The following is an 18,537-nucleotide window of genomic DNA, read 5'->3' on the forward strand; positions in this document are numbered from 1 at the left end:
AACCAGGTTCTGTGGAAAATCGCTTATAAAATCCATTATGTATTTGAAGAAGTGTTCTGAGACTTTATCGCTGATGATTTCCAATTTTGTTGTTTCTGATTTTGAGTTGCTCTGAGCATGTTGGCCTCACATCCTCACCGCTGATGTTTGCATTTGCATGAATTCACCAAAGACAGGTGTGATTGGGAAATATAGTGGAATAGAAATGCTAAGTTTTATTAGTAATTAGAAAGGCATAGAGACCTCAGGGATGTGAAGCTTTTCCAGCACTCTGTGATAATGTGTGCTTGAAGAATACTTCTCTGAACACAGATTTTGAGGACCCACCACATTTTACAAAAAGCAGAATTAATCGAATCAAGAGTGATGGTTCTTCATGGGCATCAGGGAGGTGAGCTTCAGGATTGAGTGTTTTTTGTGTCTTGTCAGCTGTTGCTGCTTTGGGGCCTCTTGTGAACTCCCTATACTTTAGCGTTTTACTTTTGCAGAATCTTACAAAGGGCCAGTCACCCAGGATGAGCTACGATTCCCTCCAGCTGTTCACCTGAGGAGAACGGGCTTGCTGTGTGCGTGCATGTGTGGTTTTCTCTTAAGAAAGGAAGAGATGTGGGCTTATTAAATGGGTGCTATTTCTTTTGTGAGAAAAAATTAGTGCACATTGGGTATCGTGCTACTTTAAATTCTTTCCGTTAAAAAGTACAGTGAATGAGTTAATACAGCGTTCTTTTAATAGAAAAAGAAAACAATTTGTATCTGTCTACAAAACATGCACTATCTTTTGCCTCAGTTAAATGTAGAAATTGTCTAAATTTTAAGATCCTCCAGGCCCAGCAGCTAAAACATAAATCCTGCTTTCAGCATACCTGACAGGAACCAAGGAGTTAATGAAGATAAAAATGAGAGCATCCTCAGTGAAATAGGTTTGTTCAAATTATTTCTGGGTCATTGAGCTTCCATTTCATGATGGAGGTAGGGATTTGGCATTGAAGGGAATGAGCAGAGGGAACAGGATCATAGGTAAACAGGTCTAAGATATTAGAGTTACTTCCACCTGAGAAAGCGGGCTTTTATTTCATGATGACCTGTCAGCCCTGTCTGCTTTCCCATGGAGCAGCTGTTTTAACAGACCGATGAGGGAGTTTAGGGGCTTAATTCAGGGAAAGAACCCCATTTTATATATGCATTTTTACCCCCATGCGTGGCTAATTCAGAACACTATATGCGTCTAGCCTAGCTGTTACCTTCCTTAGGTGACACAGGAATTCACATAAGGTGGTGCATATTTATAGGAATAGCAGTAGGAGATCTGATTCAGAATCAGATTGCTGGGTGGGTAATCATACTTTTAACAAAACTGCTTGATTTGGCTTTTACTTTTACAAGATGACATTTTATTAGGTTGCAGACCTCTGGCCCATTTGCTGCTGCCACCCAGACACCTTCTCTGAGGCTGAAGGGAATGCTCACCCCGCAGAGGAGCAGGACCAGCACCTCCCTTACTGCCCTTGCTTGGCAGCTGCTCCCCATGACCTCAGTGGAGAATGTTTGGGACCTGCACCGTAGGCAGTGAGGGCACCCCACGGGAGGTGTAGGCAAGAGTTGGAAGTGTTGTTTTCTGGAGATGAGTCTGGAATGGATTGTATACATCTGGAGTACAGTGTATTCTGGAAAGCTTCAGGAGATGAGCGAGACTGACCAGGACAGACCGTTAAGGCTGGTGAAGCAGGACACACACGAGCAGTCTCTGCTGACATCTCCTTTTATGTGCCTTGAACAAGGCGCACATTGCACCTGTGCTTTTTAATAAAATGACATCTCCTGAGTCAGCCAGGCTTCCTTGAGTGCAGTCAACAGAACCCTGCTCTGATTAACTTAAGCAAGAAAAGAGTTCGGTTTTTGTCTTTGTTTTGCTTTCTAATGATGCTGGATGCTCACAGACTGGAAGGTAGAGGTGATCTGCCACTCGGGACAAAAACCAGGATAGCTCCAGGGGCGTCCAGAGCAGGATGACGGTCCTTTGGGGACACTCTGGGGGCCCAGAAACGCTCCAGTTAATCTGTGCAGCATGATTATCTGCGATCAGCACGTTCTGTTGACTTGTTATAGAGCTCTTCCAGTTTGGGTGTATGAGTATCGGCTTGGGGTGGGGGGATATCTTTGTGCACATACGTAGTAAAACGACGTAAAGTCACCGAACTCCAGAGCGTTCTGTGAACAAAAGGCAGGTGCGGTGATCCGTTCTGACCCCCACCCCCACCCCCACCAAGCCGGGAAGCAGCAGCAGAGTGCCTCAGATGTACAAAGATCTGTAACTGGGAGCCACAGTCTAACATCAGTGTAGAAGGGGAAAAGGGAGGCTGTAATTTGGTACTTTTCTAGGGGATTGGGGCCAGCTTGGCTCATCGAAAGAAAAACCAACCTTTCTTTGTTGGCTGGAGGCATCAGGGCTTCAGAATCCATCAGAACCATTAGGAGTGCCCATCTTCCGGCCTGGGCACTGCGTTTGACTTGAAGCATATACACGTATCCCTTTCACATGTGCGGACCCCCAGATAGTGCATGCGTGGGAGGGGGAGCTAGAGGAGGGAAGGGAGGACCAGTAGGTGCTCAGGGAGTGTTTGTTGCATAAGTATGTGAATGACAGATAAAATCATCCTACTCTCCCATAGATATCAGTTTGTCCATGTTGGCTGCAGTGGGACCCGCTGTTCAGGGAAGAGGCAGTCAGCATTGGTACTAGTCTGATTCCAGAGCTGTCAGAACAGTTTTCGCCTTAACTTCTGGCATCTTTGTGAGCCTTAGGTAATTAGCTGTATCCTGTAAACACCAAGTCCTAGCTGATAGGAAGTATAAAGTTTCAGCCTCTTACATAATCTTTAAATACACTGTGGCTGGCTCTCTGCTCTGTTGGGGGGTGGAGGGGACCGTTTTGGTCTTGTGTAAGTTAATAACTCATGATATAATAAATCCTGTTTCCGTTCTTTGAAGGGATGAGCTCAGCCATCCAAAAATAAATCTAGCTATGTTGATATTTAGTTTCAGTTAATCTACCACCTAACATCCCATTATTAATTTTCTTCAAACAGTCAAAATATTGTAAGAGCTTAACTGAGTCAGAGACTAGAACAAGCAGCTGGCTTCTTTCGGCATTTAAAATATTAATCTACAATTTTTGACTGATTCACTAGGTGTACGAATGTAGAAAAGAAGAAAAAGATGAAGCCTCAACCATGATATTTGAAATATACCTTGAGATTTTATAATCTTTATGTTATATGATTTATAAGAGAGAAAACTCATTTATCAATCTTTCTAAATATAATTTTAACTAACCTCTAATTTCTTTAACATATTCATGCCTTGCTTTTGAATGACACATCTTTTTTCAACCGTTCAGACGCATTATCTCATTTTGCCCCATCAAAAGCTCTCGCAGTGGGAAAGACTGTTGAACAGCTTAACTATTCTGGGCTTCAATTTTTTCACTGGGTTCCATAGTTCTCAAACTATAGTAGACCCAAGAATCACCAGTCTAGTGTGTGGGAAATGCACATCCCTGGCAGACAGCACAGAAATTCCAATTCTGTGGCTCCAGGATAGAGCCCAAGAGTCACATCTCACAGGTGCCCCACCGAAGCCTCAGGTAATCTGTGCAGCACGTTTTGAGAACCAGTATTACAACCCTTTGTACCCTTGAAGTTCCAGTGAAGTCCAGTCTGTTTGATAAGTCCCAGCTCTGGTGTCAGACTGTTTCATGAGCTAGGTTCCTAAAGCATTTATTCATTCCCTCAGTAAATACTCTGAGCACCAGGAGAGAAAAGCATGGTTGTGGATGCTGCTCAGCATTGACTGAGGTCCATGCACTCGTGGAGGCTGTGTTGTGGAATGGGAAATGGACAGGACACCAGCTAGTTGTTGCATGATATGATGGCAGATGAGAAGGCTAAGGGGGAAGGAAGCAGGGCAGGGGCTGGGGGGAGAGAGAGGTGCCATGGGAGTGGGGCTGGGGGTCAGGGGAGCCCTCTATGAGTAGGCACCTGCCGGAAGTGGGCCAAGGTGCTCATGGGTCCGGGAGGGGCAGCACAGGTACAAACGACCCTAGCGGGATGACAGTGGGTGTGTTCGGATAAAACCAAGGCGGCGAGGGTGGCTGGAGTGCCGGGATCCAGGGGAGGATATGAGGCCGCGGAAGCCACGCCGCGGTAGACCAGACTCACAGACCGTGTGGAGGGCTGGGGTCTTTTAAATTTTATCTTAACCTTAGGTGTGGATCATGATCCTTGATTCATGACACACTTGTCATCATTGATCTAGGCATGGCCCTTTCATATTTCTTTAATAATATAGTGAACATTTGTGAACCTACCACCCAACCCCAGAGCTAGAATTTATCTGCAGCCTGTACACCCAGGGAGCAGCCCCTCCGTCCCCTGCCTCTGCCCCATAGGGAGCTGTCAGCCCTCGCTTCATGCTTCGTTCGCTTCCCTGCCCTGCTACGAAGGAAGCTTTAACACGTATGTATCTATTCTTAAATAATGTATTCTTTAATTTTACCTGTTGTAATTAATATTTTTAAAAGGTATCATATGTTGTCTTCAGGGACTTAATTTTTTCACTCAACATTTTTTTTACTTGGTATCATTAAAATAGTTGGTTTAGCTATACCTTATTCATTTTGTTAATATGAAATATTCCATTATATGAATATATACTAATTTAGTTATCCTTTTTTCTATTAGTGGTCACTGATTTGTTCCTGGTTTTGGTTTTTATACTATAAACAGTCTACTTTGAACATTCTCGTTCATACCCTTGGGACCCTGGGCTGAAGTTTTTCCCAGAGCTTCTCCTAGGAGCAGAGTGCTCGGTTTATGGCGGTGGTTCTCAGCCGGGGTGATTTTTGCCTCCCAAGGGACATTTGGTAAAGTCTAGAAACGTTTTTACTTCTCACAACTCGGGGGGGCGGTAGTGCTACTGGCATGTAGGGGGTAGAGCCCAGAACCACTGCTAGCCATCTTACAGTGAGCAGGGCAGCCCCCACCTCAAAGGGTCATCCAGCCCAAAATCAAAGTGCCAAAGCAGAGAAAGCCTGAGTTAGGGCACCCAGACTGCCTGGGAAAACGCCAAAGGGTTTTCCTAGATGGTTGCACTCATTTACACCGACCAACAATTCCAAAGTAGTAAAACATGTCTTTCCCAGACATACAAAGATTCAGGTGGTGACTTTGGTTGAACTTCAGATTTCTGAAGATCATCCGGTGCTGAAGTTCTGTGACTCCCAGCAGTCGCTTTAGGAAACTACACCTGTGTGTGAGCTTTTTTGTCACAGCACAGAACATTATTGGAATTCTTCATTAAATGCTTTTTTTATGCCGTTTTATAAGATTTATTTAAAAATCCAGTCAAGAAATGGGCAGAAGACATGAAAAGACATTTTCCCAAAGAAGACATACAAATGGCTAAGAGACACATGAAAAAATGCTCAACATCACTCGGCATCAGGGAAATACAAATCAAAACCACAATGAGATACTACCTCACACCAGTCAGAATGGCTAAAATGAACAAGTCAGGAAACAACACATGTTGGTGAGGATGCACAGAAAGGGGAACTCTCTTACACTGTTGGTGGGAATGCAAGCTGGTATATCCACTCTGGAAAATAGCATGGAGTTTCCTCCAAAAGTTAAAAAAGAATTACCCTACGACCCAGCAATGGCACTACTAGGTATTTATCCAAAGGATGCAAACACTGATTCGAAGGGGCACATATGCCCCAATGTTTATAGCAGCAATGTCCACATAGCCAAACTATGTTAAGAGCCCAGGTGTCCATCAACAGATGAATGGATAAAGAAAGATGTGGTATGTGTGTATATGTGTGTGTGTGTGTGTGTATAGTGGAATATTACTCAGCCATCAGAAAGAATGAAATCTTACCATTTGCAATGATGTGGACAGAATAGAGGGTATTATGCTAAGCAAAATAAGCCAGTCAGAGAAAGACAGATACCATATGATTTCACTCATATGTGGAACTTCAGAAACAAAACAGATGAACATGGTGGGGGAAGGGAAGGAAAAATAAAATAAGAGAAAAACAGAGGGAGGCAAACTGTAAGAGACTCTTAACTCTAGGAAAGAAACTGAGGGTTGCTGGAGGAGAGGTGGATGGGGGCAAGGGGTAACTGAGTGATGGGCATTAAGGAGGGCACTTGATATTATGAGCACTGGGTGTTATAAAGACTGATGAATCACTAAATTCTACCTCTGAAACTAATAATACACTATATGTTAACTAAATTAAATTAAAAAAATATTTTAAATCCATTTTTATAGTTCTACTTCATTTTGGACACATCAAAATCGGTTTACCAAACCTGTTTCCAAAAGACACTTGTTTCCAAAGATCAAATCCATTCTTTGTGGCAGCAGCTCCCGATAATGGTTTGGCAACAGGGGGTCAGAGAGACCCTTCCAGGAAGTCTAAAGTCAGAACGATTTTTATGGCAATACTAAAACATCGCTCTCCTTTCTTACTCCTGTTTACTCGCACATTCACAGCGGAGTTTTGCAGAACCTCTGCACATAAGATGATGCCATCACACTGGCACCTGTTGATTGGCTCCAGTAGTCTGCAAACATTTCTGTTTTACTTTTAATATGGTAAATATTAGTAGCTGTATCCCACAGAAACAGAAGTTCCTTGGGGTCCTCAGTAATTTTCAAGAGTGTAGAGAAGTCCCAAGACCAAAATGTTTGAGAACTGCTACTTCAGGGAGAAGTATATTCAACTATCAAGCATATTCAAAGCAGTATATCAAACTAAATTTCAGAAAGGTGGTTCCAGAAATGTTTGTTGCAATGGCATTGATATGAATGGAAATTTATTAGTGATAAAAAAACTTTAAGGTTTGAAAAAAAAAGTCAAAAAGTATAAGGCAAAGGGATGGGAGACATTATACAGGACAGCTCTGTTTCTTCAACAGAGTCAGTGACGGGGAAAAAACAGGGAGGACAGAATGCTGAAAAGGCTCAACAGCAGTGTGTGCAGTGTGGAACTTGTTTGGATCCTGATTCAACAAACCAACTGTAAGAGAAGATTTTCTTAAGCAATCCAGGTGATCTGCACATGGTCTACATTTCAGCTGATACCAAGGAACTTGGGGTGATTTTGTTAGGTGTGATAACGACCTCACAGTCGTGAAACAAAAGGCCTGTGTTTTAGAGGTGGGTACTGAAGTTTGTAGAGCTGACACAACTTGATATAAGAGGTATGCTTTAAAATATTGCAACAGACGAAGGGAGGGATAGATAAAGCAGGTGCGGCAAAATCTTGATCATTTTTTAATCCGGGTAGTTATTAAGCAGGCGCTCTTCCTCTGTGTCTGAACATGTTCACAATCAGAAACACTGGATGGCCGTCTAAATGCAATTCTCTGCACAAATTCTCCAAACAATACAGAAAAACAAAAATGCAAATACAGAAACCACACAGTAAGCACAACTAGAAGACCAAGAATGCCCACACTCTAAACTATGTGTGATTAAAAAAAAAAAAAAGAAAGAAAAGGAAATGCAAACAAATCCTAGTGTGCTATATCACTTGTGTACTCACTGTTAAGCTTTGCTGAGGGGAAAATGCCTTACAGAAGAGGACATACTGTGTAGTTGCATTACATGAAGTTCTAGAACAGGCTAAGATTAAGGTGGATAGAAGCAGAACAGTATTCCCCTGGGAGGGATGGGGTGGGCATCGACTGGGAAGGGCATGAAGGAACATCCTGTGGTGGGGCAAATGTTCTTTATCTTCATAGAGATGTGATTTCTGTGGCTGTATGCACTTTTCAGAATTCAGAGACTGATACACTAAAGATATGTACACTTCACTGTAGGCCAATTTTACCTCACATTTTAAATAAATGTTAAACTCTACTTAAAGATGTGCTTGCCTACATGTTTAGGGATGAAGTATACTAATGACTGCAACTTTCAGATGCATCAAAGAAAATAAGATGGGTTGATAAATGAATAGATAGATGAATCTGTGATAGATGGATGAATCTGTGATACAGCAAGGAGAATGAAATGACAATTATAGAATCTAGCTCATGGGAATATGGATGTTCACTCTACAGTTCTTCCGACTTTTTAGGTATTTGAAATTTTTCATAATGAAATGTTGAGCAAATAAACACCTCAAGTGAAGACATGCTGCACCCCGAAGGAAACAAACACCACAAAGCAGAAGAAGACAATGTAATATGGTACTCCGAACTGGTTTTAATATCCTCAAGCATTTGGGGAAAAGGACTTTTTAAAAAGTCCTTGAATCAGAAATTAAGAACAGAAATGAAACGAAAAGGATTTAGTATACTTGGGAGAAAATGATAAAACTGTCTCAGAAATTAAGACTAAATTTCAAGATGTTCGAGGAAGAAGATAATCACATGAAGTTTAATAGAGAACATGGAGGAAAGGCAGGGAAACAACCGGAAGAAAGACAGACACCAAAACAAAGAAGCAGACTGGGTTGGAGGGGAAGTGGTTGAAGTGAGAGGCAGGCAAAGAAGAAACAACATGTATATAATCAGAGCCTGTGGAGAAGAAAAATGAAAGAACAGAACAAATGGTCTCAATATGTAAGACTGTAAGAAAATTTCTAAGTTAAAAAAGGGCTGAATCTGCACATCAAAAGGGCTCACCAGATGCTTAGGAAAATTGACCAGCAACAGTCAAGTCTAAGACACATTCTAGTAATGCTGGCAGACTTCAAAGAGGAAAAAATCCTCAAAGCTTCTAAGCAAAAAAAAAAAAAAAAAAAAATCCAATAACTTACAAGGCAAAAGAATTAGACTGGCATCAGATGTCTCAAAAACAATACATAAAGCAAAGCAGTGGAGCAGCATTTTCAAAGAAAGTGTGAATCAAGGATATATGTGTCTTTCAAGTAGCAAGGCCCGGAAAAACCATTGTAAACATACGAGAATTCTCTGCCGGTCAGCCCATCTTGTGGAATCTGCCAGAGGATGAGCTACATCCACCCACGAGCTGAGTGGGGAGCCCAAGCCTAAGGACTGACAGTGAGCATGAGATGTGTTCAGTTGTTGATGCAAGACTCTTTGTATGTGTGATAGATGAGCATGGAAGGACACCATTAAAAATTGATAAACGAGATGCTATCTAAGAAAAATGGGAGTCTACAGGCATTAAAATGTATAGGTACAAAGTAAACAGACTGGGTCAGCATGAGAACAAAAATATAAGCCTTCCTGAATACAATCCATCAATCAATAACTGAGTGAGCAAGCAAAGACAACATCACTCAGGGAAGGAAGCATCAGAGAGATAGTACACATGATAACTATGTAATTATGTGACTAAGTCGAGACCGTATATATCAGTAAATATGAATGAATTTAATGCAATCATTAAAAGATTTTTTTTTCAGTTGATATTAAAGTTCATATGGAAGAGAGGATAGGAAGACAGCAAAAAAGAACTTGTCTCTTGAGCATTGAAACGTACTCTAAAGCTTCTCTAATTAAAACTGTGTGGTATTGGCTTATCCGTAGACAAACAGGCTAGTAGAATAAAATAGGCAAGAGGTAGAATCAACTATGTATGAAACTTTAGCATAAGATAAGGGTAGCATCTCAAATCGACAGGGCTTCAGTCATAGAAAGGAAAAAGCTTTTAGGTGGCCAAAAACATCCTAGTGAAGTCAAGGCAACCGGCAGTCTGGGAGGAAATATTTGCAACATATATCATAGATACGGAGCTAACATCCCTAAGGTCATTTTTTAAATCTTAAAAAATAAAGGGGAAAAGACCCAAAATGGGGTAGAAAATGGGGGAGGGGAGACAGACAATTCATGCCCCCCCCCCAAAAGACAGGAAAAGATATTCACCCTCCCATCAGCAAATTAAAACCTCACTGAGGTGCCATTTCTCACTATCAGACTGGCAAAAATTAAAAAAGTATCACAACACATTCTCTTGGTAAGCCCCCAAGGAAACACACACCACCATACGTTGCTGGTGGGAACACAGAGCAGTGTAGCCGCTTCGGGGGGACTTTGGCAACGTCTAACACAACTGTGTGTGTGTTGTATTTTCACCCAGCGGTGCTACTCCAGGAAGTTACGCCGCTCATGTACCTCCTACAGTACGAACATGCACATCCACAGGCTTATTTGTAATTGCAAAACCCTGGAAATGACCTCCGTGCCCCAGCAAAGGAGAGGGACTGCATAAATTATGACACAGCCACACTGTGGGGCCACGCCATTCCTGTTTTCATCTTTAAAAAAAAAAGCAAATACCTCTGACTCCTACGAAGTGATTTCCAGGATCTGTTGTTGGGAGCAAAGAAGCAAAGTGCAAGAGTGTTCTTTAATATGCTTCCTTCTTGGTAAGAAAGAGAGGATATCAAATAACCATCATCTGCTCATCTCTAAAGGGGAAACACACAGAGAAATCAGGGAGAGAGTTGCGTGGGCAGAGAGTAGGTCCGATGTGTGTGGGGAGGGGTGACATGGCTCTGAATGTACCTTTTGTATAGTTCTGATTTTCAGAACCATGTTAATGTTTCATATAATAAATAAGCATTTATGTAATCATGCATGATTCTAGGATTAAAACTTGTAAAAGAAACACTGTCCTTTCTGGTATAGAATTCATTGGGCACAGAGAGGCTGTCCTGATACTAGATATTTCTTCCATAAGTTTCCTCATGTGCTAAGCGTGTGCTCTGTGCCAGGCCTGAGCTCCGTTCTTTTTTTTTTTTTTTAATATTTTATTTATTTATTTGAGAGAGAGAATGAGAGAGAGAGAGAGCACATGAGAGGGGGAGGGTCAGAGGGAGAAGCAGACTCCCCGCTGAGCAGGGAGCCCGATGCGGGACTCTATCCTGGGGCTCCAGGATCATGACCTGAGCCGAAGGCAGTTGCTTAACCAACTGAGCCACCCAGGCGCCCCTGAGCTCCATTCTTTACACGTTGCCACCTCACCCCCAGTCAGGACCCCAGCTGCTGGGTGGCTCAAGGCACACAGCTGAAAGATAATCCCCAATCATTAATTAGTGACAGTGTGACAGGTCAGACCCTAGTCTGTCTGACTCAAGAGTTCAGACTTTCATTCATTTGTGAGAGATCACCTGAAGCTCCTGCCTGCTCGGGGTGCCACTTGGAGTGTCCAGCCTCCCTTTTGCCGGAGATGAACTTGGGACTCAGCACCCCAGGAATGGGAAACTACACTAGGGACATAATAGGGAGGGGGCCGTGGCCTCGGTAATTTTTCTGGACCCACTTGATTTGAGGTTTCTTAGGCAAAGTATGTGTGTGCTTCTGCTAAATATACTTGGCTTCAGCTTTGAAAGCAAGTGATTTTAAGTTCTTTGTAGATACAGTATTCTGTTAAAACATACAGATGTTTTGTGGGAGCTCCCTATCCTGTTTCTACTTAATCTTCTAAAATTAGCTGGTGCTGTAATGGCAGGGATCTTAACCTTGGTCCATGACCCCTGGGAGGTGATGGATAGGCTTCCAGAAATCTCTGCAGTTTTTGTGTGTAGGTGCACTTACTTCTGTGCCTCTTCCTGAGGGACAGAGGCTGTGGCTTCTGTTAAAAAGGCGCCTGGTGCCCAGAGAAGGCTAATTACACTGGTCTTAAACCCCAGCTAGAGCTCCCAGTCCTGTCTCTTTAGGTTACCTGGTCGGTCACCGGCTGATGCAGCTTCTACTCTGAGTCTTCTCGTTTTATACTCAGTGTATCTTACACCTGTGCTCGCTTCCGGGTGAGTTTCTGGTGGCTTCCAGGTTATAATAGCGCAGCGCCAGAAGTACTTGCTGTTAGCCATGCGGGCCATGCATAGGAAACAGACGGGTTTGAAACTTTCAGGCACCAGAGCAGAGAAGCTTAAAAAAATGCATGGGCATTAAATCTGGTTTTCAGTTTTCTGACAACTAAGTCTTTAAAAACATTTTTTTTTAGTTACATAATTTTCTGACACAAGCATTTTTTTTTAAAGATTTTATTTATTTATTTGACAGAAACACAACGAGAGAGGGAACACAAGCGGGGGAGTGGGAGAGGGAGAAGCAGGCTTCCCGCTGAGCAGGGAGCCCGATGCGGGACTCAATCCCAGGACCTTGGGATCATGACCTGAGCCGAAGGCAGTCGCCCAACCAACTGAGCCACCCAGGCGCCCCACAAGCATTTTTTTTTCTTAGAACTAATTTCAAAGAGCAGTTTATACTGTTTGTTTCCTTCCTTCCTTCTTGTTTTCAAATACCATTTCCTAGTATATGTTTCGTCTTTAGTTTCTGTAGCTATTAATTCAGCATAGTCATTCCCAGAGGCAGTGGTGCACTTACATCTGTCATCTGAGTGTGTCTTTAGTTTGATAGTTGCCCTGATTCCCTAAAAATACTTAGTCTAAATTAACAAAAGCCCAGTGAGGCACCCCAGAACCACACCCCAAAATACCAATATGCCAGTAGTCATCAGGTTCTGCCATTTCTAAGGATACCCTTTAAAGCCCAGAACTCACATCTACAACTTCCCTCAACACATGTCAATTGCATTTGCCCCCCGCAGATATTGGGAAGCATATTCCATCAACCTTAACAGGTATATTTCATTAAGCTGGCATTTACAATAGTGAATATAAATGTTGGAGAAAGCTGTTTGGAGTTGGATTTTACTTTAAAAATATTTTTAATGCATTATATGAAATTAATGTCTGGTAGAAACAGGTGGCACCTACCTTTGTGAGGCAGGGTGAACGGTGGGTTGAGGGAATGCACTATACCACAACTACTGTAACTTTTTTTTAAATTGTCTAATTCAGTTGGATTCAGTGCTAAGTGGTGGGTCTTAGTTCAGGGTACCCAATTTCCAGACTCTGTGTCTTACACCCTGCCCCCACTGTGACAGCTCTCTGTTCCAATACTGACTTCATTCTTGTAACAAGTACTTACCGATCAAATACCATGTGAAAGATAACTCCGAACTGTCAGGTCAAGCAGTGAGCCATCCCCAGACATGCAGAATGCCGCATGCACATTCCTGATGTGCTGTCAGTCCTGTCTGGCGTCTTCCAGCCAGCCCCTCCACCCATCCCCTCTGCTCTCCGCTCTGTTGCTGGAACTCTTGCCACGGCCATCCAGTTGGTCTCCCAGTCTCCTTGGTTCTGGACGTTCCGCCTCCTCTCCATCTTCCACATCTGACTGATCATCCCAAAGGGCAGGTCTCACCATGCCCGTGTCCTACTCTGTTGGCTTCTTATCGCTTGCAGGATATATCGGCCCTCCTCCGTAGGGAAGCCTGTGTGGTCTCTATAACCTGGCCTCGGTTTACCTTTCCGCCCCTCCTCCCCCCACCCCTCTCCCCTCTGCCTGGGCGTTCTCAGTGCTCTCGAATGGTCCCAGTGGAGGCACCACTGGCATTTTAGATGGAATGGCTCCTCGGGGTATGGAACTGGCCCATGTACGGCAGAAGCTTTAGTGTCCCCGGCCGCAAGCTGTTAAATGCCAGCAGCTCTCCTCCACTTACTGTGACAAGTGCAAATGCCTTCTCATTTCCAGAGACTCCTTGGGAACCAGAGTCTCCAGATGCTCCATGCCCATTTGCTTCTGTGTTTTGTGCCTGTCCTTCCCTCTGCCTGTGGTGTTCTTGTCCACCTCCTGCGCTTTCTGGCAAAACTGCTATGTGTTCTTTAAGATTGGGATCTAATGTTACCTTTCAAGAAGTCCACCCTTACTTCAGGCTGAGACGGTTTCTTCCTTTGTGCTCCTATGCTCTGTTTATGCCTGTATTAAAGAAATATACTGTGTACAGAGATGCCATGGGTTGATCTGAAATGGGTCGCTTTGCTTTAAAACGCACATGACCGTACCTACAGTATCATCTGGTACATGCACAAAGCCCTCCTGAAAACCCTAAAGAGGAAGTGCTGTGATCTGGCCAATTACCTGTGAACATCTCTGTGTCCACGTCATTATGTGACATTACATGGCTCTCAATACTAGACTTGGGGAACTTTACAAAGAAGGAGGATTCCCTTGGGGCTTCATAATCACCGTAGGACAAAGAGACAATGTAAATTATTATTGTTGGTCTTGTTACTAGAAGAACAACGATACTGATAAATAGATTCTCTGAATCCCTTGCACCTTGTCTCAGAGTTTGTATTTGACCAAATGGAGCCATTTCTCTCAGCACCCACTGCAATCAATAACGTGAAGCAAAAATGATGTTATTCTTCCCGAGTCATAATCTTTGTTTTGAAGAGTTATTAACACAGGAGCCCAAGCTGCTATTTCCTTTAGACAATCGGGTTGTCCTGTTTCAGATTTATACACAGCAATTGAATCTCATTAGCCCAGACATACACTGCATAGACCAGGCATGTAAATAATTGAAACCTTCCAGAGCTATATTAAATCTTCAACTGATTTTAAAAGCATTTTATCTTGGCATTTTACTTAATTCTCTAATCCCAATCTACACAGTTGATTTTTCCTCCAGTTAATCTTTTCCTTTTGTCTGGGCGTTGAGATAAAACAGTTGCTCGATTCTAATAAAAGTGACATACACAATCCATTCCCTTTGGCAATTGGATTAAAAGATGAATATGAGCCTACACTAATATGGTCTACGGTATTATTAATTGTATAAACTATATTATGTTTCATTTTAATTACAATTAATTGAATGAACTGTGCTATGTGCAGTTATCGGAGCAGCAGTGGTCATCACCATCCCTAACCCAGCCCCTCAGCAAACCGCAGTGAGGACGTGGCTCTGGAGCCCGCGCGGGGTTCCAGTTCCTGGCTGGGCCGCTGCTGGCTGCGGGACACTGAGTGTCGCCTGGACTCTGTGCCATCGTTTACCCTGCCGCCCGGAGCTGCTCCGAGTCCTCACTTGTGGGGTTGTTGTGAGCTCTCCCTCTCCTACCACCTCTACCTTCACTACTACTGTTAATCCAGGCAGCGTGCAGTGATTTCTGCTGGACCTAGGTGAAGGTCATGGCATTTCATAGATGTTGTTCATGACATAGTTACCATGATGACCGTCGATCACAAACATTGTGAATAAGAAAATTCCTTTGTTTCTGTTCAGAAATCCTTTGTGATCATGTGGGACCTTTTTTAAACATGAAAATACTTACCTTCTGTTTTTGCCCCTCATTCTTGCCTTCTAATTCTAGCTAAAATTACACAGTGATGGTCTTTGTGTCAGCTTTTAAGGTGGCTGCTTGTTTATTTTACAGGACATAAAATACCCTATCTCTCCGGTTCTTTAAGTGGGAGGTTTACCCAAGTAGGGGCTTGGTTGGGTTTCGCCTTTCATCATAGCCTCTCCTGTTCCTTCAGGATCTCCCCTCCTTTCTCTGCGTATTGGTTCTCAGTCTTTGCGGATTCTTCTTCCTCTTCCCGAAGCGTCAGTGTGTCCCGGGACTCAGTTCTTGGACCGGATCCCTCCTCTGTCTACTCGTATTCCCTAGATGACCTCAGATACCCCATGGTTTTAAAGATGTTCTGTTAGCAGATGATGCCCAACTTGACACCCTTAGTCCTCTTCCCCTGGGCTTCAGCCACAAATCCCCACGTCTGCTGACGTCTGCACTTGATTTCCACACTTGATATGTGAGCAGTGGCCCCTGCGTCAGTCAGTGTCATCTCCCTTCTTCCTGTTGCCCAGACCGGAATTCTCAGAGTTCCCCTGCCTCTTCTTTCTCACCTGGATTATTGCAACACCCTCCCAACTGGCCTGCCTGCTTCTGCCCTGGCACCTCTGTCATCTCTACACCCTGCAGCTGGAGACTGCCCAGAAGACTCTGCCAGCTTCCCATCACACTTACAGACCTCTTCGCATGATCTCTAAGGTCCACCGTGTACCGCCCTCTTCTCCCATGTTACGTCAGGCCCCATCTCCTACTACCTGCCCCTGGCTCACTCCACGACAGACACACTGGCCTTCTCATGGCTTCTAGAGTACATCAGGCCTGCCACTGCCTCAGGGCCTTTGCACCAACTGTGCCCGCTGGCCCTGGCTCTCTCCTTCACTTCCAGAAGGTTCCCGGGTCTTACGTGAACACACTATTTTAAAATAGCACCCTACCCACCCGCAGCCACTCTGTCTCTGCCTCTGCTCTATTATTCTCCATAGCATTTTCACCATATGGCATGGTATTAACTTCTTGTCAATCTCCACCCACTGGAATATGAGCTCTGTGAAGGCAGAGACCTTGTTTTGGCCACTGCTGTATCCCCAGTGCCTAGAACAGTGCCTAGCACATGCTGAGTGCCCATTAAGCATTTTTGAAGTATGAATGTGCTGTTTTGCAGTATAACCCACACCAACCCTCGGAGGTAGGTACTGCACCAAAAAGCAACATAAGTTGCTAGAGGCATGTAGCAAATGAGTGGCAAAGCTGAGGTTTAACCTCTGTTAGTTTGACTCCAAAGTGCATGTTCTTTCTGCTGTCCTACATAGCTTCTCGTTTCTGGGTGCTTCTGAGCTGCCACCAAATCTCTAGAATGTTACTGTGCTTTTGAAGCCTCCCCATCTTGATTTTGTTCACCATTGTCACCGAAAACTTCTTGAGTGCCTGGTTTCCACAGAGCTTGCACCAGTCACAGAAGGTAAAAGGCGGGGGTCAGTGCCTGGTGCCTGCCTGTCCACTCTCAGCCTTGAACAAATCCCCCACTAGACCGGGAGGTCTTCCAGAAAAAGAGTAATGTTACCGAATTCTTTCTTGTTCTTACTCCTATTTCCCAGGCTCAGAACTGTGCCTAGCACAGAGGAGGCACCTGTTAATAGCTATTGAACTAACGAATGAACACGAGCACAAATATCTGCTAGGAGAGTTCAAGTTCTATGTTTGTTTTAATTCAGCAAAGACTGACTTGAATACTGCCCTTGGTAGGCACCTCCCCAGTGTTCAGAGAATCGCTGGAGTCCCCGGTGCTTGTTGGAAACGTCAGTTTCACCCCAGTGCTCACAGGGTGAAGCAGAGTTGGGCATCTGATTCCACAGGAGTTCAGTGGGACTCACACCTTGAGAAACCCACTCCCTGCTGCCCAGTGAAAATACAGACTGCAGGAGAGACATCACAACTGGACCATCAAGGAAGGGGTGAGATTTTGGTGAGCCGACAGAAAAGCTTTCTCTGCAGGGAGAAATAAAACTCACACGTGAGACTTGTGACCCTAGAGCAGTGTGCCCCTGCCACCACCATGAATATAATTCGAATCACTGCTACCACGTGATGTGCCTGCTGTGTGCTCCTCTATTTGGCCCTGCATCTCTGAATGCTTAGTGATTTGATTTTCCCAACCAGCCCCTCAATGCAAGATGTTACTGCCATTTCATAGACAAGAACACTGAGACCCAGAAGGTTAGATAATGTGTTCAAAGTCACATTAAGTGGTGGTGCTGGGGTTTGAATTTAAATCTTAAGAGTGAATCTTTGAAAGATCCAAGAAGCACCAAAGTCCTGGTCCTTCTGTCGCTCTCCTACTGTCCATGAAGAGGTCCCATGGATTCAAAGAAATACAGGAAGCTCCCAGTACAGGCAGGTAACTGGGGGAAATGCACTGAAATGCTTCCAGTGTTCTTTAAATCTTCTTAAAAGAATGATGGTTTTGATAGCATTTAATTTTGGTAGGCAATGCTTTCTGAATATACTCCTGACTTTCCCGTTTCTATTTTCTTCTTTCACACAGGCTCTATCAAATGATTGTTTTGTTGATAAATTTAGTGTGCAGTTGGGACTTACATGTAGATTGTACCTACCCTCAAAGGGAGAGAGGATTTTATAGTTTCCATTCATTCTCATTAAAATCAGAACATTTGCATCTTAACTTTTACATCTTGTTCCAGGAATTTTAAACAGTCTGATTGTATGGAAGTGGGTCGTATTAATTGCAAATGGGCTAGACATCTGCTCACTAACACGGAATGATTTTTTTTTAGCTCTATTTTGTTTTTATATATGATCTACCAGAACGATTAAGTGAGGGCTGTCGGTGATGCTGTTTCAAGACTAGGATTTTCAGAAACTTACAGTGTAACCATAAAAATAAATCTAAGAGTGAATCTTTGAAAGTTCTTGAACTGGGAGTAATTAAATGTGTTCGAGTTGATAGATTTTTATCTACAGTCTCTCCAGGAGCCGTCTTCGATGCTTGGAGCCTCTGTGGGTCTTGTGCACGGGAGTCCAACTCCAGTGGCTTCCAGACTCTAGGGTATGGGAGAGAGGAGCAGAATTGCTGTCTTGTGTCTGTCTGCAGGGAGTGAACAGGGAAAGGTGTGTGTCTAAGGCTCCAGGCTGCTGGAGGCTGGTTGAATTAGGCAAGTTATTTGTTCCCTGCTAGTAATAGAACAGTGGGTTTCTTGGAACACTAACTCTTAAGGAAATTTGTATGTGCCATAGATTTAGGAAGCACTAACCGGTTAAATAAAGGTAGAAATAAGGTTCTTTTTGTTAACTTCAAAAAATAAAAGTTGTTTTACCAGCACAAACGG

General features: G+C 43.6%; 1 protein-coding gene across 1 annotated transcript in view; it reads left to right on the forward strand.

Annotated features, from left to right (window-relative positions):
- The window catches only part of MED27 (mediator complex subunit 27), a 202,206-nt gene that overhangs the window by 130,713 nt on the left and 52,956 nt on the right, over positions 1-18,537 (forward strand). The gene's annotated exons all lie outside the window — the stretch shown is intronic.

This window comes from Zalophus californianus, chromosome 13, assembly GCF_009762305.2.
Source record: "Zalophus californianus isolate mZalCal1 chromosome 13, mZalCal1.pri.v2, whole genome shotgun sequence".
Taxonomy (NCBI): Eukaryota; Metazoa; Chordata; class Mammalia; order Carnivora; family Otariidae; genus Zalophus; species Zalophus californianus.